Source organism: Thalassophryne amazonica, chromosome 13 (genome assembly GCF_902500255.1).
Source record: "Thalassophryne amazonica chromosome 13, fThaAma1.1, whole genome shotgun sequence".
NCBI classification, from domain to species: Eukaryota; Metazoa; Chordata; class Actinopteri; order Batrachoidiformes; family Batrachoididae; genus Thalassophryne; species Thalassophryne amazonica.
The window spans coordinates 1,670,463-1,694,256 of record NC_047115.1 but is presented as its reverse complement, the minus strand read 5'-3'; the positions used below and the strand labels follow the sequence as shown (position 1 = coordinate 1,694,256).

At 46.2% G+C, this 23,794-nt stretch overlaps 1 long non-coding RNA gene across 1 annotated transcript; it reads left to right on the top strand.

Annotated features, from left to right (window-relative positions):
• Positions 1-1,161: 1,161 nt before the first annotated feature.
• Positions 1,162-23,063, top strand: LOC117523118. Its single transcript, XR_004564425.1, has 3 exons — positions 1,162-1,241; positions 5,715-5,717; positions 23,051-23,063. It is a non-coding gene; the product is annotated as an uncharacterized LOC117523118 (long non-coding RNA).
• Positions 23,064-23,794: the final 731 nt, after the last annotated feature.

Below are 23,794 nucleotides of genomic sequence, written 5' to 3'. Positions count from 1 at the left end.
GACCCTAAGACCCATGTCCAGCATGTACGTCAGGTCCTACAGCGGTTGTTGGAGAACCGGCTGTTTGTGAAGGGCGAGAAGTGCGAGTTCCACTGCACTTCTTTGTCCTTCTTGGGGTTCATCATCTCCTCCAACTCTGTCGCCCCTGATCCGGCCAAGGTTGCGGCGGTGAGAGATTGGCCCCAACCAACAAGCTGCAGGAAACTGCAGCAGTTCCTCGGCTTTGCAAATTTCTACAGGAGGTTCATTAAAGGCTACAGTCAGGTAGTTAGCCCCCTGACTGCCCTGACCTCCACCAAGGTCCCCTTCACCTGGTCGGATCGGTGCGAAGCCGCTTTCAAGGAGTTGAAACGCCGGTTCTCGACTGCACCAGTTCTGGTGCAGCCTGATCCTGATCGCCAGTACATAGTGGAAGTGGATGCCTCTGACTCAGGGATAGGAGCTGTGCTGTCCCAGAGCGTGGAGGCTGATAAGGTTCTCCATCCTTGTGCCTATTTTTCCCGCAGGTTGACCCCAGCTGAACGGAACTATGACGTCGGCAATCGGGAGCTCCTCGCTGTGAAGGAGGCTCCTGTTGTGTGTCCCTATGGTGAATTAAAGTCTGCGGGTCACAGAGGCTTTTCTTATTGTGCCCTGGCTCTGTGGAATGATCTCCCTGCGCAGATACGGCACTCGGACTCTGTGGAGATTTTTAAGTCTAGATTGAAGACCCATTTTTCTCCCCTGTTTTATTGTTAGTATTTTATGTTATAGTAGAGAAGCTTAAATCTTCGACTGGACTGGGTTGCTTGACGCTCGCAACCACCTGGACAACTGAGAGCCTACACAGAAATATTTTATGTTATTGCGTGCTTTTATTCTTTTTACTTTTTTATGTTTTAATTCTTTTATTGTGATTTTTAATCTTTTACTTCATTTTGTTCTGTTTTTCAAGTTGTGTTGTGTGAAGCGCTTTGAGGCGATCCCATTGTGAACTGGTGCTATATAAATTAATAAATTTGAATGTGAATTATGCGGTATTGATCTGGTGATGGTCTTTTTTTATTGAATTTTTTTAGCTCCCAATTTTCTATAGGAATACAAACTTCCTACAGGCAGTACACTAGTTTAAAAAAAATAAAAAAGGTTGTATGACGGATCCCCCTTTTTTTTCTTGGACAGGGTTGAGGACTGCACACTTCCAGATGTGTGCCGAGGTCGATGACGTCACTGCGCTGCAGCAGCATGGCGATTTAAACCAGGTGAAGATTTTTAAGCATTCCACCAACTCCCATTTGATATATCAAAAAGCAACAAAGAGGAAAAACACAAGAGGGTGTGTAAAAAAAAACTCAGAGGAGTCCAGACAAGAAGAAGATGGACTGTAAATCCTGAGCTCTAGAAAAACTTTCAAATAAAATTAAAAACAATTGTGAGAAAAATGGAAGAACAGATGGAAAAGCACATGAATCTGAGTCTCCGCATCTCATTTGTCAGTATTTTTAGTGATCTTGACAATTTCTGAATTCAACTATCAATGATTCACCATAGCAACCGAGACGTGGAGTGGCAAACTCCCACACAGACTGAGCTGCCGCCTGTGTCAGATGCCGCCTGTGTCAGATGCCGCCCTGAAATCTGAGAACAGGAGCCACTTCACCGCAGCATCACACACACACACACACACACACACACACACACACACACACACACACACACACACACACACACACACACACACACACACACACACACACACACACACACACACACACACACACACACACACACACACAGTGCGGCACTTACTCAGGGGGGAAAACTGTCAGCGGTGCTGAAATGCCGCATTTTCTGTGATGAAGAAAACAGTGTTTGTTTACAGGTGGGTTTTTATGAGCATTTCAAAAACTGGAGGTTTATTTTAAAAATTGAGGCAAGACAAGAAACCAAATCCACAGATCAGAACTGAACTGCAATGTCTCAAAGCAGAAACACTGTCCTCCTGAGCAGGACCTCACACCACAGGCAGACCTTTATCAGCAGGAATGTCACAGTCAGACGTCTGCACTCCTCATATCTTCAATTAAAATGCTCTACTTTTCACTTAAGGTGTTAAAAGCGTACTGGGCTGCAGTTAATGGAAATTTATTCTCCTGTTGCTCCCATTAGGGGGCGCCACAACAGATCTTCTCCATCTCACCCTGTCCTCTGTATCTTCCTCTGTCACACCAACCACCTGCATGTCCTCCCTCAGCACATCCATAAACCTCCTCTTTGGTCTCCCTCTTCTCCTCCTGCCTGGTGGCTCCATCCTCAGCATCCTTCTCTCTATATACCCTGGGTCCCTCCTCTGCACATGTCCAGACCATCTCAATCTCACTTCTTTGACTTTATCTCCAAACCGTCATGTCCTGCCACCTTTCTCCACCCACTCCACCCTGCCTGCACTTTCTTCTTCACCTCTCTAACACACTCGCCATTACTTTGGAAAGTTCACCTCAAGTATGGGGTACAGATCACGGAACAACGCATGCATTACACCAGTAAGAAAGGACTCAGAACTGATACTTGGTGTAATACCTCCACCACCTCGATGTACCCGTCATTCCTACTGTGCATCTCACCGTTGTACATGTCCTGCTCTACCCTCACATACTTCTCTGCCACCCCAGACTTCCTCATACAATAACACAACTGTTCTCTTGGCACCCTGACATAACCTTCCTCTAAATCCACAAACACACAAGCATCTGTGGTGTTCTTTCTTGGCACAAAATCATATTGCTGCTCACAGATCATCACCTCTTAGCCAGCCTAGCTTCTAACCTTGTTCTTAAAAATCAGTACCAGCACACTCCTCAGGCATCCTCTCACTTTCTAAGAATTTATTAAACAGTCTGGTTAGAAACTCCACTGCCATTTCATCTAAACATTTCCATGCCTTCACTGGAATGTCATCTGGACCAATTGCCTTTCCACTCTTCATCCTCTTCATGGGGAGGTGATGGTCTAGTGGTGAAGCGTTGGCCTTGAGACCAGAGGATCCTTGGTTCAAATCCCAGCCTGACTGGAAAATCACTAAGGGCCCTTGGGCAAGGTCCTTAATCCCCTAGTTGCTCCCGGTGTGTAGTGAGCACCTTGTATGGCAGCACCCTGACATTGGACTGAATGTGAGGCATTATTGTAAAGCGCTTTGAGCGTCTTATGCAGATGGAAAAGTGCTATATAAATGCAGTCCATTTACCATTCATAGCGAGCGTGCACCAACTTTGTGGAATAGCCTGCTTCTTGACATCAGGCAGGCTTTAAAGTATTTAAAGCCAAGTTGAATTCCCACTTATTTTCTGCTACATAGGAGTCATGAGCTGTGGCGTTACAGCTTTTAATTATAATTATATCATTATTTGATTGTGATTTTAACTTTACTCTTAACCTGTTTACCTTGAATTGTTTGTTGGGCAGAACTTTGAAAGTGCTTTACAAATAAATTTTTATTATGTTATTGTTATAACTGCCATCACTTCATCCTCAGTAATCTGTTGCACTTCCTGATTCACTCTCTCCATACTAGGGGGCACGACTGAGGTCATCTTGTTCAGTGCTCAGTACCTTCTGATTCAAACCTGTGACCCTAAAGGACAGCCACATGAAGTCTGGTGTCCTTGGGGTTTGAAGCACATTGAGGTGACAGAGAGTATTTAGGACATGTATGTGTGCTCGACAGAGAAGTCATCACGTGTTCCTCTCTGCAGTCTTATGTAGGCCACTCGCTGAGCCATGTAGGCCATCAGTGGCTCCTCAACCCAGCACCAGATTCACACTGCGGCTCACTGACACCGGCCTCAAAACAGCCGGACACCACCGGCGGTAACATTCAGGTGCAACAGGAGGCGCCACTGAACTGGCCGCACAACCCAAACTGAAGTTTAGTACAAACCAACAACCAACAATTATCGTATTGTTGATTAATCTTAAAACCCCAATTCCAATGAAGTTGGGACATTGTGTAAAATGTAAATAAAAACAGAATACAATGATTTGCAAATCCTCTTCAACCTATATTCAATTGAATACACCACAAAGACAAGATATTTAATGTTCAAACTGATAAACTTAATTGTTTTTGTGCAAATATTTGCTCATTTTGAAATGGATGCCTGCAACACCTTTCAAAACAGCTGGGACAGTGGTATGTTTACCACTGTGTTACATCACCTTTCCTTCTAACAACACTCAATAAGCGTTTGGGAACTGAGGACACTAATTGTGAGTGTCATGACTGAGTACAAGAGGAGCATCCCCAAAAGGCTCAGCCATTCACAAGCAAAGATGGGGTGAGGATCACCACTTTGTGAATAACTGCGTGAAAAAATAGTCCAACAGTTTAAGAACAATGTTTCTCAATATTCAATTGCAAGGAATTTAGGGATTCCATCATCTACAGTCCATAATATAATCAGAAGATTCAGAGAATCTGGAGAACTTTCTACACGTAAGCGGCAAGGCTGAAAACCAACATTGAATGTCCGTGACCTTTGATCTCTCAGGCGGCACTGCATTAAAAACTGACATCATTGTGTAAAGGATCTTACCGCGTGGGCTCAGGAACACTTCAGAAAAACAGTTAACACAGTTCGTCGCTACATCTACAAGTGCAAGCTAAAACTACCATGCAAAGCGAAAGCCACACATCAACATCCAGAAACACTGCCGCCTTCTCTTGGCCCGAGCTCATTTGAAATGGACAGACGCAAAGTGGAAAAGTGTGCTGTGGTCTGATGAGTCCACATTTCAGATTGTTTTTGGAAATCATGGACGTTGTGTCCTCCAGACAAAAGAGGAAAAAGACCATCCTTTTCTCTCAAAAATTCTTGAAAGGGTAGTTGTAAAACAGCTAACTGATCATCTGAAGAGGAATGGTCTATTTGAAGAGTTTCAGTCAGGTTTTAGAATTCATCATAGTACAGAAACAGCATTAGTGAAGGTTACAAATGATCTTCTTATGGCCTCGGACAGTGGACTCATCTCTGTGCTTGTTCTGTTAGACCTCAGTGCTGCTTTTGATACTGTTGACCATAAAATTTTATTACAGAGATTAGAGCATGCCATAGGTATTAAAGGCACTGCGCTGCGGTGGTTTGAATCATATTTGTCTAATAGATTACAATTTGTTCATGTAAATGGGGAATCTTCTTCACAGACTAAAGTTAATTATGGAGTTCCACAAGGTTCTGTGCTAGGACCAATTTTATTCACTTTATACATGCTTCCCTTAGGCAGTATTATTAGACGGTATTGCTTAAATTTTCATTGTTACGCAGATGATACCCAGCTTTATCTATCCATGAAGCCAGAGGACACACACCAATTAGCTAAACTGCAGGATTGTCTTACAGACATAAAGACATGGATGACCTCTAATTTCCTGCTTTTAAACTCAGATAAAACTGAAGTTATTGTACTTGGCCCCACAAATCTTAGAAACATGGTGTCTAACCAGATCCTTACTCTGGATGGCATTACCCTGACCTCTAGTAATACTGTGAGAAATCTTGGAGTCATTTTTGATCAGGATATGTCATTCAAAGCGCATATTAAACAAATATGTAGGACTGCTTTTTTGCATTTACGCAATATCTCTAAAATCAGAAAGGTCTTGTCTCAGAGTGATGCTGAAAAACTAATTCATGCATTTATTTCCTCTAGGCTGGACTATTGTAATTCATTATTATCAGGTTGTCCTAAAAGTTCCCTAAAAAGCCTTCAGTTAATTCAAAATGCTGCAGCTAGAGTGCTGACGGGGACTAGAAGGAGAGAGCATATCTCACCCATATTGGCCTCTCTTCATTGGCTTCCTGTTAATTCTAGAATAGAATTTAAAATTCTTCTTCTTACTTATAAGGTTTTGAATAATCAGGTCCCATCTTATCTTAGGGACCTCGTAGTACCATATCACCCCAATAGAGCGCTTCGCTCTCAGACTGCAGGCTTACTTGTAGTTCCTAGGGTTTGTAAGAGTAGAATGGGAGGCAGAGCCTTCAGCTTTCAGGCTCCTCTCCTGTGGAACCAGCTCCCAATTCAGATCAGGGAGACAGACACCCTCTCTACTTTTAAGATTAGGCTTAAAACTTTCCTTTTTGCTAAAGCTTATAGTTAGGGCTAGATCAGGTGACCCTGAACCATCCCTTAGTTATGCTGCTATAGACGTAGACTGCTGGGGGGTTCCCATGATGCACTGAGTGTTTCTTTCTCTTTTTGCTCTGTCTGCATTTAATCATTAGTGATCGATCTCTGCTCCCCTCCACAGCATGTCTTTTTCCTGGTTCTCTCCCTCAGCCCCAACCAGTCCCAGCAGAAGACTGCCCCTCCCTGAGCCTGGTTCTGCTGGAGGTTTCTTCCTGTTAAAAGGGAGTTTTTCCTTCCCACTGTAGCCAAGTGCTTGCTCACAGGGGGTCGTTTTGACCGTTGGGGTTTTACATAATTATTGTATGGCCTTGCCTTACAATATAAAGCGCCTTGGGGCAACTGTTTGTTGTGATTTGGCGCTATATAAAAAATTGATTGATTGATTGATTGATTGACCATCCAGATTGTCAGCACAAAGTTCAAAAGCCAGCATCTGTGATGGTATGGGGGTGTGTTAGTGCCCATGACATGGACAACTTACACATCTGTGATGGCACCATTAATGCTGAAAGGTACATCCAGGTTTTGGAGCAACACATGCTGCCATCCAAGCAACGTCTTTTTCAGGGACATCCCAGATTATTTCAGCAAGACAATGCCAAGCCACATTCTGCACGTGTTACAACAGCGTGGCTTTGTAGTAAAAGAGTGCGGGTACTAGACTGGCCTGCCTGCAATCCAGACCTGTCACCCACTGAAAATGTGTGGCGCATTATGAAGCGCAAAATATGACAACGGAGACCCCGGACTGTTGAACAACTGAAGTCGTACATCAAACAAGAATGGGAAAGAATTCCACCTACAAAGCTTCAACAATTAGTGTCCTCAGTTTCCAAACGCTTATTGAGTGTTGTTAGAAGGAAAGGTGATGTAACACAGAGGTAGGGCTGTGCAATTAACCGAATTTCGATCGCGATATCGATATTTGTATCAAACGATCTCCAAACTTGTATAATTGAGTGACATGATTTAAGGGCCTTTCATCAGGCCAATCCGTCAACGTGTCCCAAGACGAATGACGTCAGACGTGTTGCTTTGGAAGCGGCAAGGGGGCGGGATTGCTACATCATACTCTGGCTGTTTCCACAACCTGAAAAAAGTTCAGTGATCGCCATCTTGAATTTGCGTCGCCTGAACCACAAAAAAGCTTTAAAAAACAACAGTAGAACGATTCTCCATCACCCTGCTGGGAGAAGCTTTTTTTCAGCTACTTTTCGGAGTGACACCGACCGAGGGAGGACTGACGATTTGGTGGGATATCAATCGAACCGCGACAGCGCGCCGACCCGCACGGAGAAGCCGGCCTTCAGGCGTCATCCCTGGGCAGAGTGAGGCAGGCAGCCGGGGTGATGGAGCAAACCCACTCAGTCCGAAGTCCCAGTTTGACCAACGGAGTTTAGTTCTGCAGCTTTATCGAAGTGAGAATAATGTAAAAATAAAACGTGACGTTTACTGAACTGCTCTGAAGGTTTAATGATCGGCTAACATTAGCTTAGCCTTTTAGCACAGTTGATCTGAGTGAACGCTTTAATTTGTAAATGGTTCAGTCTTTTTTATTTTTACCAAATAAAGCTACAGCTTTTTTCAGACACCACAAAAGCTTAACTTTAAATAACTTATTTTTTCTGGCGTTTTTTTCCATCGTTTTTCCCCATTTTTTTTCCTTTTTTATATATAAAATGTTTAGTGTTTCTTTATATTTATTATTTTGTTTGGTTATGTATGGTTATGTTTATTTACTTTGTTTCTTGTAAATTTCTCCAAAAGGAGATAAGGAGACGTGGTCAAGAGAATGATGACAAAAACACAAACTAATGAACATAAATTGAAACAAAAACAATGCAGCCGCACTATGTCCTAGTAGCACAAGTCAGGGAGATGCCCAAAGACACTGACCAACTGGTCAGTGACAACAGGGAAGGGAGAGGAAAACAGAAAAATAATATATAATATGATATTTTTAATATTTATTTTATTCATTTTATGTTTTATACAGGTAAGGTACAGTACATTTTCAATTTGCAGGTTTTGTGCAGTCTATAACAATTTATTTTTTTAGAGTGAGAGAAATGCTGAATAAATGCATTGTGTAACTAAAAAAAATAATCGTTTGAATAATCGTGATTTCAGTATTTACCTAAATAATCGTGATACTGATTTTTTCCATAATCGAGCAGCCCTATACAGTAAACATACCACTGTCCCAGCTGTTGCAGGCATCCATTTCAAAATGAGCAAATATTTGCACAAAAACAATAAAGTTTATCAGTTTGAACATTAAATATCTTGTCTTTGTGGTGTATTCAATTGAATATAGGTTGAAGAGGATTTGAAAATCATTGTATTCTGTTTTTATTTACATTTGACACAACGTCCCAACTTCACTGGAATTGAGGTTGTAACTTTCAATAGTTTAAAACAGAGATACACGATCAGATGAGCCAGACAGAGACACAAACAGACACCCGCTGGACACATCTTACCTGTCTAACATTAACTGATCCAAATGAAACAAAACTCACCTCTGTGCTGAAGTACTGAACAGCTTTGGAACCACAGACTGTATATTAAAATAATGACAGTCATCAGTAGCAAAAAAAAAAAAAAAAAAAAGAAGAAAAAATGAAGCAAAATCGAAACATCCCAAAAATATGACATTTACATATTTAAAACAGATTGATAGCTGAAAGAAAACCACACCCTCTGTGGGCGGAGCTCACATTAATGAGGCTTTATAGTCGGCAAACAAAAACCAAACATAGGCAAGCAACCCAGCATGTTAGCTATGCCATTTTTATATAAACACTAGAAAACAATATAACAAATCTATTCCAGTACACAAGTTTACAGCCAGTAGTCAAACTGGAAAAGATAACCGACTTACTAACTATCAACTTAGCAATGACATTAGCTGCCTAGCTGCTATCAACCACTAACGATTAGCTTGTTGAAGGGTAGTTAGGCCTTTAAGATTTTTTGATAAATCAGAAATAAGTAAAACATGTGACATTATATACATAAACAACATGGTAAATTGAGCTAACTCTTAAATTAATTAGGCGAGTTTAAGTTAAACTGTTGTGATTAAAGAAAGTGATTGGGCCGTGTGATTTGTCCAGACAGGTGTCATGGATTCTTGTCCTATCAGGACGTTGCACGATAACTGGGTCAATCACATCCGCCTGACATCATCAGTGACATTAGCCACGTTAGCGGCTGAGCTCAGCGTGGCAGGCTAATGACAGGACTCGTGCTCGGACACATGATGGGGTGAAATCAGCTGCGTGACCATTCTTACGTGCATTAGGAGACTTGGCTCAGAGGCACATCAGCAGAACACAGAGTCCACCGCGGGTGATGTTTAGAAACACTGTCCAGACTTCAGCTGTCTGAGCGGCTGTGTGCTGCTGACAGTGACTGACACACAGATGCAATTTTATCTTCCTGCCTCGGTTCTGTGTTGACAAAGACAAACTCACACATAAACATCATCCGCAGACAAAATCACAAAGACACCAAGGGGGCGCCGTGCCATTATGGTGTCAACGCTTACAGATGCTTGTGGCTGGAAATTTGCTTTTATGACACAAGAAAACACAACTGTAAGCGTCCTGTTGTGTTTTAGAAACATGACGCATAAATACTCCGCGTTAATATCCTCTGTCAGCGTGAGAAGGTCTGCAGGACTCACAGCCGCTCCGCTTGCCTTAACAAGCTTATCGGAGAAGGTTAACTGCTAATGCAGTTTGCAGTTGCTATGGTTACACTGATAAATCAATGAAGTAATGGGCAAAGAAAAGCAACAACATCAGCAGCGTTGAGATTTTATCCACCACAGTCTTGAGATATAGACATATTTATTTATGTAGCTTCAGTGACACTTGTGTCTGTTTGTTATCCTGAAGCAGCTGCATGTTGTGCTTTTGGCTCTGGACCTCCATGTTTGTCCTCTGCTAGAGGAACAGGGAGGATTTTCAGGCATGCACCATCTTGGTGCACTGCAGGGTTTCTGCAGCTGCACGTTTCCTTTCAGTGTCGCCACTTTACAAAGACATCAAACAAACGCTGACATTTGAAGGATTCTGACCACAGGACGAGTGGACCAACATCTTCAGCTGTCCCACAAAAAACATGCAAAAGAGCAAGCACCAATGATGTAACACCACATATAACTAGCAAAAATAATGTGCAAGTGTGCAATCAAAGTCTCTCATCATCAAATAATGAAATTATTGTGACTTGCTCAATCTTAATATCACAATAAGTGTGATTCACATTTTTTGACCATTAGATTTCAATTTCAATTTATTTTCATTCATATAGCGCCAAATCACAGCAAGGTTGCCTCAAGGTGCTTCACACAAGTAAGGTCTAACCTTACTAACTCCCAGAGCAACTGTTGTGAAAGTGTAGGTACACGGACCCACAACAGGGGGCGCAATGAACGGACAATAGAGAAAGGTGAATAACAAGTTTTACTGTTGTGAACAGGGCACAACCAATACAACAATTAATACTTTGGAGTTGTAAGTCGAAATCTGCTGGTGTTGTGTGGGCAGGCTCGAAGGTAGGAGACGTCCGTCCCCGTCGAACCGGAACCACCCAGATTTCCTCTGCCACCGAAAACCAGGAGTACAGGAACCGCCAAGTCCCGAATTCCCAGGTGGCCACTGCCTTCGCTCGTCGGATCCGGTACTGCTGGCGGGAAAGAGCACAAACACACAGGTATGGGTGCGACAGCACCCAGTAGACGGAGAGGGGAGAAGCCGCCTCCACCTCTTGAAATAATGAAGCAGGAAGGTGAGTACTTATCCAAGCAAGGTGCTTTCTGTAATCAGCTGTCCTGAAATAGTTTAGCAAGGTTTATCAGAGTCCTCAAAATATATACTAGCAGAGTAGGTTACCTTAATCTCAAGGCGATATCTCGGCACTGAGGTGGAGACGCTGTCCTGCTGATATACTCCGTCCTGAGTGCAGTCAGCTGTGTCTAGTAATGGGTGACAGCTGTCAGCCTGACAGCCTTCGTCGGCGGCAGCGCCCTCTGGTGCCTGGAGCCCGCACTCCAGGCAGGGCGCCCTCTGGTGGTGGTGGGCCAGCAGTACCTCCTCTTCAGCGGCCCACACAACAGCAACAGTGGTAACAAAAAATTCCCTCTGAGGAAGAAACCTCAAGCAGACCAGACTCAAAGGGGTGACCCTCTGCTTGGGCCATGATACAGACACAAATTACAAAACGGTTCACAAAACGAACATACAGGAAATGTTGCCAGTACATAGGACAGTTTCCATACAAGATACCACACCCATCTCTGGATTGAACAGGACCTTAAACAGAGAGAAAAGAAAAAAGCAGAATCAAGCATCAAAAAGACAAATACAGTGTAATTTGTCCGCATTAGGAAACAAGAAAAACAGAAGAAATATAAAAGTGATTGCCGGCCACTAACCCTAAACTTCACTAGAACACCCAGACTTGTTGAGGCCGCGGCCTGCTCTGTTTACTAATAAAATGAATTTAAAAAAACATAGTAAAAAACATAGAAACATACTATGCCAGTATGCTAGCCATACAAAAGGGAAAATAAGTGCATCTTAAGTCTGGACTTTAAAGTCTCTCCAGAATCTGACTGTTTTATTGACGCAGGGAGATCATTCCACAGAACAGGGGCACAATAAGAGAAAGCTCTGTGACCCACAGACTTCTTATTCACACTAGGGACACAAAGTAGTCCTGCACCTTCTTGTTCTGTCACGAAATTGTGGGTGAATGTGAGGCATTATTTGTAAAGCGCTTTGAACGTCTGACGCAGATGGAAAAGCACTATATAAATGTAGTCCATTTACCATTTTGTTGTGTGGGCCGCTGAAGAGGAGGTACTGCTGGCCCACCACCACCAGAGGGCGCCCGGCCTGGAGTGCAGGCTCCAGGCACCAGAGGGCGCTGCCGCCTCACAGGAGCAGCCAGGGTGACAGCTGACACTCATCATCTTTGACAGCTGTCACCATTCATCAGGATCAGTGTTGGTATATCAGCCAGACGACATCTCCACCTCTTTGCCGAGATATCGTTCTACCTTGAAGGTAACGTACCTCAGCTGACTGTGAGACAGTATCCTTTTGTTACTTGAGCGTTGTATTGTGAACTACTTTGCAAACGAGAGGTGGAGGTAGCTTTCCTGCCATACGGATTACTGGGTGCAAACGCGCCCTCATTTAACTGCTTTTTGTTCCTCGCCAGCAGTACCAGATCCGACACGCGGAGGCAGTGGCCACCTGGGAGTTCGGGACTTGGCGGCTCCAGTATTCCCGGGTTCTGGTGGCGGAGGAAATCGTGTGGTTCCGGTTCTGCTTTGGACAGGTGTCTCCTATCTTCGAGCCTGCCCACACGACACCTTTGTGATTTGCCTTCTGTCTAGTGTTGTAATCTGTTGTATTCGTTGTGCACATTCGCAACAGTAAATTGTTGTTATTTGACCTACTCCATTGTCCGTTCATTTGCGCCCCCTGTTGTGGGTCCGTGTACCTACACTTTCACAACAGGATATCTCGGCCAGCGTCATGGATCCCGAGGGGCGTCAACCGGCTGTTGAACGGCCAATGGAAGAACAGGGCGCACAGGCGTCCGCAGGAGGGGTGATCGGTGAGTTGCAGCGGATCCTCATCGCTTTCACGACTCGGTTGGATTTGATGACCGAGCAGAACGTCCTCCTGAACCGCAGGGTGGAGGCTCTCGCCGCGCAGGTGGAAGCGCGCCCTCCGGGCGCCGCTGCGGCTCTCCCTCCCGTCGACCCTGTGCGTAACAGTGACGTTCCACTGGTCGTTCAACGACCCATCCCACCTTCCCCGGGAGCATACATAAGCCCCCCAGAGCCGTACGGAGGCTGTGTGGAGACGTGCGCGGATTTCCTTATGCAGTGTTCGCTCGTCTTCGCACAGCGTCCCGTCATGTACGCGACTGATGCTAGCAAAGTAGCTTATGTGATAAATCTGCTTCGTGGTGAGGCACGCGCTTGGGCTACAGCGCTCTGGGAGCAAAATTCACGGCTCCTTCAGACATATGATGGGTTTGTGAGGGAGTTCAGAACAGTGTTCGATCACCCAAATAGAGGAGAGACCGCTTCGGCCGTGCTACTGTCAATGAGACAGTGGCGCCGGAGCGCAGCTGCCTATGCAGTGGACTTCCGCATCGCGGCTGCGAGGTCAGGCTGGAATAGCACTGCCCTCCGCGCCGCCTTTGTAAACGGACTGTCATTGGTTCTAAAGGAGCACCTGGTGGCTAAGGATGAACCGCGGGATTTAGATGGGCTTATCGATCTCGTCATACGATTAGACAATCGGTTGGAAGAACGCCGTCGGGAACGAGACGAAGGGCGTGGCCGGGCACGCACCGTCCCTCTCCCTTCCGGTTCCGATCGCGTTCCGCCCTCCCCACGCTCCACGGCCCCTGCGCCTCGTGTGGTTACAGCTCCCCCTGCTGACGAAGCTATGGACACGAGCAGGGCCACATTTAGAGCACCAAATAGACAGAGGAGAATGGACCGCGGGGCGTGTTTTGTTTGTGGCTCGATAGAGCATCAATTGAGAGACTGCCCCGAGCGGTTAAACACCAACGCCCGCCCCTAGAGACTGGGCTAGGGGTGGGCCGAGACATTCACGTGGGACACACCCACATTGCCACACGACTCCCAGTTACAATCCTTTATGAGGATTCAACCCTGAAGGCCCCAGCACTGGTGGACACGGGCTCTGAAGGGAATTTGCTAGACAGCAAATGGGCCAGGGAGATAGGGCTCCCTCTGGTGGCGCTTACCTCGCCTGTGCAGGTGCGGGCACTAGATGGCTCCCTACTCCCTCCAATCACTCACAAGACACCACCAGTAACCCTGGTGGTGTCGGGAAATCACCGGGAGGAGATCGAGTTTTTTGTGACTCCGGCCACCTCCCGTGTGATTTTAGGGTTCCCCTGGATGTTGAAACACAATCCCCGGATCGATTGGCCGTCCGGGGTAGTGGTTCAGTGGAGCGAGACCTGCCATCGGGTATGTTTAGGTTCCTCGGTTCCTCCCGGTTCCCAGGCCAGGGAGGAGGTCAGAGCCCCGCCCAATCTAGGGACGGTGCTGGTGCAGTACCATGACCTTGCGGAGGTGTTTCGCAAGGATCTGGCACTCACCCTTCCCCCGCACCGCCCATATGATTGTGCCATTGATTTGGTTCCAGGCGTTGAGTTCCCGTCCAGTAGGCTGTACAACCTCTCACGACCTGAGCGCGAATCAATGGAGACCTATATCCGGGACTCTTTGGCTGCCGGGTTGATCCGGAATTCCACCTCCCCGATGGGTGCGGGTTTCTTTTTTGTGGGAAAAAAGGATGGCGGACTACGTCCATGCATCGATTACAGGGGGCTGAACGAAATCACGGTTCGTAACCGATACCCCTTACCCTTGTTGGATTCTGTGTTCACGCCCCTGCATGGAGCCAAGATATTCACCAAGCTTGATCTTAGGAATGCGTATCACCTGGTTCGGATCCGGAAGGGAGACAAGTGGAAGACGGCATTTAACACCCCGTTAGGTCACTTTGAGTACCTGGTCATGCCGTTCGGTCTTACAAACGCTCCCGCGACGTTCCAAGCATTAGTTAATGACATCTTGCGGGACTTCCTGCACCGATTCGTCTTCGTATATCTGGACGATATACTCATCTTTTCTCCGGATCCTGAGACTCATGTTAGGCATGTACGTCAGGTCCTGCAGCGGTTGTTGGAGAACCGGCTGTTTGTGAAGGGCGAGAAGTGCGAGTTTCACCGCACTTCTTTGTCCTTCCTGGGGTTTATCATTTCCCCTAACTCCGTCGCTCCTGATCCGGCCAAGGTTGCGGCGGTGAGAGACTGGACCCAACCCACTAGCCGTAGGAAGCTGCAACAGTTCCTCGGCTTTGCTAATTTCTACAGGAGGTTTATCAAGGGCTATAGTCAGGTAGCTAGCCCCCTGACAGCCCTGACCTCACCAAAAGTCCCCTTCACCTGGTCGGATCGTTGCGATGCCGCGTTCAAGGAGTTGAAATGGCGCTTCTCGTCTGCACCTGTTCTGGTGCAGCCCGATCCTAGTCACCAGTTGGTGGTTGAAGTGGACACCTCGGACTCAGGGATAGGAGCTGTGCTCTCCCAGAGCGGGAAGACCGATAAGGTCCTTCACCCGTGTGCCTATTTTTCCCGCAGGTTGACCCCGGCCGAACGGAACTATGACGTCGGCAATCGAGAACTCCTTGCGGTGAAAGAGGCTCTTGAAGAGTGGAGACATTTGTTGGAGGGAACGTCCGTGCCATTCACGGTTTTCACTGACCACCGGAACCTGGAGTATATCAGGACCGCCAAGCGGCTGAATCCCAGGCAAGCCCGCTGGTCACTGTTCTTCGGCCGTTTTGACTTCCGGATCACCTACCGTCCAGGGACCAAAAACCAGAGATCGGATGCCTTGTCCCGGGTACACGAAGACGAAGTCAAAACGGAATTGTCGGATCCACCGGAACCCATCATCCCGGAGTCCACTATCGTGGCCACCCTCACCTGGGACGTAGAGAGAACCGTCCGGGAGGCCCTGGCACGAAGCCCGGACCCCGGAACCGGGCCGAAGAATAGACTTTACGTCCCACCAGAAGCTAGGGCTGCAGTCCTGGACTTCTGTCACGGCTCTAAGCTCTCCTGCCATCCAGGGGTGCGAAGAACCGTGGCAGTTGTCCGGCAGCGCTTCTGGTGGGCGTCCCTGGAAGCCGACGTCCGGGATTATATCCAGGCCTGTACCACCTGCGCCAGGGGCAAGGCCGACCATCGCAAGGTTTCGGGATTGCTACAGCCGCTGCCCGTGCCTCATCGCCCCTGGTCTCACATCGGCCTGGATCTTGTCACGGGCCTCCCGCCGTCCCAGGGCAACACCGTCATCCTCACGATAGTGGACCGATTCTCCAAGGCGGCCCACTTCGTGGCCCTCCCGAAGCTCCCATCGGCCCAGGAGACAGCGGACCTCCTGGTCCACCATGTCGTCCGGCTGCATGGGATCCCAACAGACATCGTCTCCGATTGCGGTCCCCAGTTCTCCTCGCACGTCTGGAGGAGCTTCTGCTGGGATCTGGGGGCCACGGTCAGTCTCTCTTCCGGGTATCATCCCCAAACCAACGGGCAAGCAGAACGGGCCAACCAAGAGATGGAGCAGACCCTGCGTTGCGTGACAGCCGCGCACCCGGCGGCCTGGAGTACCCATCTGGCCTGGATCGAGTATGCCCACAACAGCCAAGTGTCGTCAGCCACCAGCCTCTCCCCTTTTGAGGTGTGTCTGGGGTATCAGCCCCCGTTGTTTCCGGTGGTTGAGGGAGAGGTCGGTGTGCCCTCGGTCCAGGCCCACCTGCGGAAGTGCCGTCGGGTGTGGCGAGCCGCCCGTTCTGCTTTGCTGAAGGCCCGGAGGAGGACAAAGGCCCATGCAGACCGTCGGCGGACCCCGGCCCTTACGTATCGTCCAGGGCAGGAAGTGTGGTTGTCAACCAAGGACATTCCACTCCAAGTGGCCTCCCCGAAACTACAGGAGCGATACATAGGTCCCTTTAAAATCCTCAAGGTCATCAGTCATCAGGCTTCAGCTTCCGGCCTCACTGCGGATCCATCCCGTGTTTCACGTGTCAAGGATCAAACCACATCACACCTCACCCCTCTGTACTCCGGGTCCGGCACCACCTCCTGCCCGGATCATCGATGGCGAGCCGGCTTGGACTGTGCGCCGGCTTTTGGATGTCCGACGGATGGGCCGGGGCTTCCAGTATTTCGTGGACTGGGAGGGGTACGGCCCCGAAGAACGCTCCTGGGTGAAGAGGAGCTTCATCCTGGACCCGGCCCTCCTGGCCGACTTCTACCGCCGCCACCCGGACAAGCCTGGTCGGGCGCCAGGAGGCGCCCGTTGAGGGGGGGGTCCTGTTGTGTGGGCCACTGAAGAGGAGGTACTGCTGGCCCACCACCACCAGAGGGCGCCCGGCCTGGAGTGCGGGCTCCAGGCACCAGAGGGCGCTGCCGCCTCACAGGAGCAGCCAGGGTGACAGCTGACGCTCATCATCTTTGACAGCTGTCACCATTCATCAGGATCAGTGTTGGTATATCAGCCAGACGACATCTCCACCTCTTTGCCGAGATATCGTTCTACCTTGAAGGTAACGTACCTCAGCTGACTGTGAGACAGTATCCTTTTGTTACTTGAGCGTTGTATTGTGAACTACTTTGCCAACGAGAGGTGGAGGTAGCTTTCCTGCCATACGGATTGCTGGGTGCAAACGCGCCCTCATTTAACTGCTTTTTGTTCCTCGCCAGCAGTACCAGATCCGACACGCGGAGGCAGTGGCCACCTGGGAGTTCGGGACTTGGCGGCTCCAGTATTCCCGGGTTCTGGTGGCGGAGGAAATCGTGTGGTTCCGGTTCTGCTTTGGACAGGTGTCTCCTATCTTCGAGCCTGCCCACACGACACCTTTGTGATTTGCCTCCTGTCTAGTGTTGTAATCTGTTGTATTCGTTGTGCACATTCGCAACAGTAAATTGTTGTTATTTGACCTACTCCATTGTCCGTTCATTTGCGCCCCCTGTTGTGGGTCCGTGTACCTACACTTTCACAACACATTTACCACCTTGAGAATGCAAAGCCCAGGCCGGTACGTAGGGTTTAATTAGGTCAGCTAAGTAGGGAGGTGCCAGTCCGTGAACAATTTTATAGGTTAGTAGCAGAACCTTAAAATCTGATCGCACAGGGACAGGAAGCCAGTGAAGAGACGCCAAAATGGGTGTAATGTGGTCGAACTTTCTGCTTCATGTCAAAAGTCTGGCAGCAGCATTCTGAACCAATTGGAGACCCCTAATGCTAGACTGCGGTAAACCAGAAAATAGAGCGTTGCAGTAGTCCAGTCTATAAGAGACAAACACATGAATCAGGGTCTCAGCATCAGCCATAGAAAGGATGGGACGATTCTTCACTATATTTCGCAGGTAGAAGAAAGCTTCCTAGTAATATTTCTAATGTGGAGGTCAAAGGACAACGTAGGATCAAAAATGACCCCAAGGTTCCTCACTTTGTCAGTGTGATGCATGACACACGAGCCGAGGCTGAGCGTTAACTGGTCAAATTGATGTTGATGTCTCACTGGACCAAGAACCATCATTTCAGTCTTATCAGAGTTTAAAAGTAGAAGATTTCTAAACATCCAACTTCTCATTGATGCAAGGCAATCTTCTAAGGATTTTATGCGGATGAGATTACCAGCAGTTATCGGCATATACTGTATAACTGAGTATCATCAGCATAGCAGTGAAAGGTAATCCCAAAACACCACAATATGTGCCCAAGAGGTGCTATATAAAGGGAGAAAAGCAGGGAGCCTAAGATGGACCCTTGTGGCACCCCAAATTTCATGTCAGTAAGGTTAGAGGTAGTGTTATTGTACAAAACACAGTGAGAAAGACTGCTCAGGTATGACGTCAGCCATGCATGGGCACTCCCAGTAATCCAAAAATGATTCTCCAGCCTTTCGACTAGAATAAGATGATCCACGGTATCAAAGGCAGCACTGAGATCTAGGGCTGCAGCTATCGATTATTTTAGTATTCTATTGATTATTCTGGAGATTAATCGAGTAATCAGATAAAAAGTACTTTTGTGTTTTTAAACAACATCAACAGTGCAGGGCTCTGCCTAAGCAATGGCACAATGTCGCTGCACCAAAGTGTTGACATTTTGCTGAAATGGCGATGGGATGTGGCTTTCTGTTTTGTTTTCTCCAACTTGTAAAATTTAACCATTTTTAAGTTTTTTATTATTATTATTATTTTTTAATAAAGGTTGGTGAACTGGGTCCCTGTGTGATTTTTTTTTATCCCTCTTTCTCTGCAATTCAGCAGATGCATTTCAGCTGGAAGTTGAACATGCAGCCTCGCAGTCAGTTTCTTTATTATTATTTTATTTAAGTTACCGTGTTTGTGAAGCGCTGCGTGTTGCCCAAAAAAGCAAAAATTAAAAAGCGAAACACTCAGTGTGAGTCTGAGGGAAACACAGAAGAAAGAGTGGACTTCTGCTGTTTGTCAATGTCGCCGGGGACGGAGCTGTGATTAATAATTAATAAATTATTAATAAAGATTAATCATTTCCAGCACAGTCGGCCCAAGAGTGGACCACAGGTCCTTAAACAGTTTTGTTGGTTGTCATGGTCTGACCCTTTTGGGGCCAACTGTTATGATTTTGGACCTTTTTTCCATATTCTGAGCATTTGTGTATCATGTCTTATCATTGTCATGTTCATGTTATGTTTGCTTTTGTTTCATTTATTCTCTGTGTATCTTTTCTTTGCCACATATTTAGTTTTGCTTTAATGTTTATTATTTGCTTTCACTCTTGGTCCCTTAGTTGCTTTAGTCTTAGTTTCATTCTGTTTATCACATTTATTATATTATGCTGTAGTCACAGGGTTTTGTTATTATTTATCATCAGTGTTTCTTATCTGAGTATGTTCCATTTGTTATTTATTGCACTCTGTTTATCAGTTATCTTGTTTCATTAATTGCATTATTCTGTAGTCATAGGGTTTGTTTATTCTCTGTTTATGTCTGGAGGTTTCTTCCTGTTAAAAGGGAGTTTTTCCTTCCCACTGTCGCCAAGTGCTTGCTCACAGGGGGTCGTTTTGACCGCTGGGGTTTTTCTGTAATTATTGTATGGCTTTGCCTTACAATATAAAGCGCCTTGGGGCAACTGTTTGTTGTGATTTGGCGCTATATAAATAAAACTGATTTGATTTAATTTGATTTATCAGCAGTTTATTTTGGCTCTCATTTGTGATTTCAGTTATGCTTTTATGTCTGGTTTTGTTTTCAGTTCTCCTGTTCATGCTCTGTGTTGTGAAAGTGTAGTGACACGGACCCACAACAGGGGGCGCAAGTGAACGGCCAATAGATGAGCCAAAAAGTAACAATTTAATGTTGTGAAACGTGCACGAATATCAATCAATCAATCAATTTTTTTATATAGCGCCAAATCACAACAAACAGTTGCCCCAAGGCGCTTTATATTGTAAGGCAAGGCCATACAATAATTATGTAAAACCCCAACGGTCAAAACGACCCCCTGTGAGCAAGCACTTGGCTACAGTGGGAAGGAAAAACTCCCTTTTAACAGGAAGAAACCTCCAGCAGAACCAGGCTCAGGGAGGGGCAGTCTTCTGCTGGGACTGGTTGGGGCTGAGGGAGAGAACCAAGAAAAAGACATGCTGTGGAGGGGAGCAGAGATCGATCACTAATGATTAAATGCAGAGTGGTGCATACAGAGCAAAAAGAGAAAGAAACAGTGCATCATGGGAACCCCCCAGCAGTCTACGTCTATAGCAGCATAACTAAGGGATGGTTCAGGGTCACCTGATCCAGCCCTAACTATAAGCTTTAGCAAAAGGAAAGTTTTAAGCCTAATCTTAAAAGTAGAGAGGGTGTCTGTCTCCCTGATCTGAATTGGGAGCTGGTTCCACAGGAGAGGAGCCTGAAAGCTGAAGGCTCTGCCTCCCATTCTACTCTTACAAACCCCAGGAACCACAAGTAAGCCTGCAGTCTGAGAGCGAAGCGCTCTATTGGGGTGATATGGTACTATGAGGTCCCTAAGATAAGATGGGACCTGATTATTCAAAACCTTATAAGTAAGAAGAAGAATTTTAAATTCTATTCTAGAATTAACAGGAAGCCAATGAAGAGAGGCCAATATGGGTGAGATATGCTCTCTCCTTCTAGTCCCCGTCAGTACTCTAGCTGCAGCATTTTGAATTAACTGAAGGCTTTTTAGGGAACTTTTAGGACAACCTGATAATAATGAATTACAATAGTCCAGCCTAGAGGAAATAAATGCATGAATTAGTTTTTCAGCATCACTCTGAGACAAGACCTTTCTGATTTAGAGATATTGCGTAAATGCAAAAAAGCAGTCCTACATATTTGTTTAATATGCGCTTTGAATGACATATCCTGATCAAAAATGACTCCAAGATTTCTCACAGTATTACTAGAGGTCAGGGTAATGCCATCCAGAGTAAGGATCTGGTTAGACACCATGTTTCTAAGATTTGTGGGGCCAAGTACAATAACTTCAGTTTTATCTGAGTTTAAAAGCAGGAAATTAGAGGTCATCCATGTCTTTATGTCTGTAAGACAATCCTGCAGTTTAGCTAATTGGTGTGTGTCCTCTGGCTTCATGGATAGATAAAGCTGGGTATCATCTGCGTAACAATGAAAATTTAAGCAATACCGAATATACAGACAACCTCAGAATATAATTACAGTCAAATCACAAAGGTGACGTGTGGGCAGGCTCGAGGATAGAAGACGTCTGTCCTGAGATGAACCGGAACCACACGATTTCCTCCGCCACCGAACCCAGAGAATACTGGAGCCGCCAAGTCCCGAATTCCCAGGTGATCACCGTCCCCGACTGTCGGATCTGGTACTGCTGGCGAGAACAAAGACAGTCAAGTGTGGGTGTGTGTACACCCAGTAACAATAACGGTGGGAATGCCACCTCCACCTCTCACTCAATATTCTGATGAGTATGCAGTGATCCCTCAGAGGAAAAGAGTGCCGTCCTGCACTCACTCAGCTTCCACAAAACAAGGAACCGGTACGCCTGCAAACACTCACAATGTACAGATTACAGATAAACACAAAAAGGCTGAGGATATTACCTACAATGAAGTACGATATCTCGGCAACGAGGTGGAGATGACGTCTGGTCTTTATGGAGTGTGATGATGAAGAATGTGTGACAGCTGTCACTCATTAATTCCTGACAGCTGTCACTCCCGGCTGTGTCCGTGGCGGCAGCGCCCTCTCGTGCCTGAAGCCCGCACTTCAGGCAGGGCGCCCTTTGGTGGTGGGCCAGCAGTACCTCTTCTGGCGGCCCACACAACACTCTGTCCTGGTTATAGTTGTATTTTAATCTGTCCATGGTTTCTGTTTTTGCCTCATCTTCTTTGTTTGCCCCTACACCAGCTCTTGTGTCCTCGTCTGTCACTATGACTCTTTTTGCTCTGTGTTTTCTTCCACTTCCACTCTTGCACCTGCTCACGTGTCTTTGTCTCTTTCATCACTCCACTCTGTGTTTTCCTGCCTTCACTTTCTTGCATTGTGCACAATCTTTGTCTTTCCCGGTCACGCCCCTTCCAGAACTTTCACTGACACCTGCATCTTGTTTCACTGATTACACCACCAGTTATTTAAGCCCTCACAGTCTCACAGCTCACTGCCAGATCGTTGTCTCTGTACACCTTCCAGCCCAATTCCTTCCTTTGTTCTTGCCTGTAAGTATTTTGACTCTGCCTAGTTTTTGACCTTGACTTTGCCTTGCCTCTGATAGCTCTTACACCGTGTTTTTTGACCTGTGCCTGTTTTTTGACCACGTCTCAGCCTCTTGTCCTTTTGCTACCTTTGCATTGCTGCTGTACCACCCGTGTACCGAACCCCTGCCTGTTATGAAACCATTTGAACTTTATCGGTCTTGCAAGCTTGCATTTGTGTCCCTCTGGTTTGTGCCACACCTGATATTGGTATAGGATAAAATAAACAGGTTGTGCTTTTTGTAGGCTTATGAGTTTCGTCAGCATGCCTAGTGAGATACTATCAAATTCTGTAAATCTAGGTAATACCTCAGTAGTGGCACCCACCTCAATAGCAGGGTGTAGTGGCTGGGTTAAGGCATGCTGGGATATGTTTAACCTAATGTCTTCTATTTTATTCTCAAAGTAATCCAAGAAATCTTGTGCTGTAAAAGGTGAGCGAACTACAGGTGGTTGCCCATGTACAACCCCTGGCAAAAATTATGGAATCACCGGCCTCGGAGGATGTTCATTCAGTTGTTTAATTTTGTGGGAAAAAAGCAGATCACAGACATGACACAAAACTAAAGTCATTTCAAATGGCAACTTTCTGGCTTTAAGAAACACTATAAGAAATCAGGAAAAAGATTGTGACAGTCAGTAATGGTTACTTTTTTAGACCAAGCAGAGGAAAAAAAACATGGAATCACTCAATTCTGAGGAATAAATTATGGAATCACCCTGTAAATTTTCATCCCCCAAACTAAAACCTGCATCAAATCAGATCTACTCGTTGACACTGACCCTATGCCATAACATTGATCCTATGTGTCTTTTTGCAAGGAACGTTTTCAGTTTTTGCTCTATGGCAAGATGATTTCATCATCCCCGAACATCCTTTCAATTGTCCAAAATATCAACGTAAACTTGTGCATTTATTGATGATGTAATGACAGCCATCTCCCCAGTGCCTTTACCTGACATGCAGCCCCCTATCATCAATGAATGTGGAAATTTACATGTTCTCTTCAGGCAGTCATCTTTATAAATCTCATTGGAACGGCACCAAACAAAAGTTCCAGCATCATCACCTTGCCCAATGCAGATTCGAGATTCATCACTGAATATGACTTTCATCCAGTCATCCACAGTCCACGATTGCTTTTCCTTAGCCCATTGTAACCTTGTTTATTCTGTTTAGGTGTTAATGATGGCTTTTGTTTAGCTTTTCTGTATGTAAATCCCATTTCCTTTAGGAGGTTTCTTAC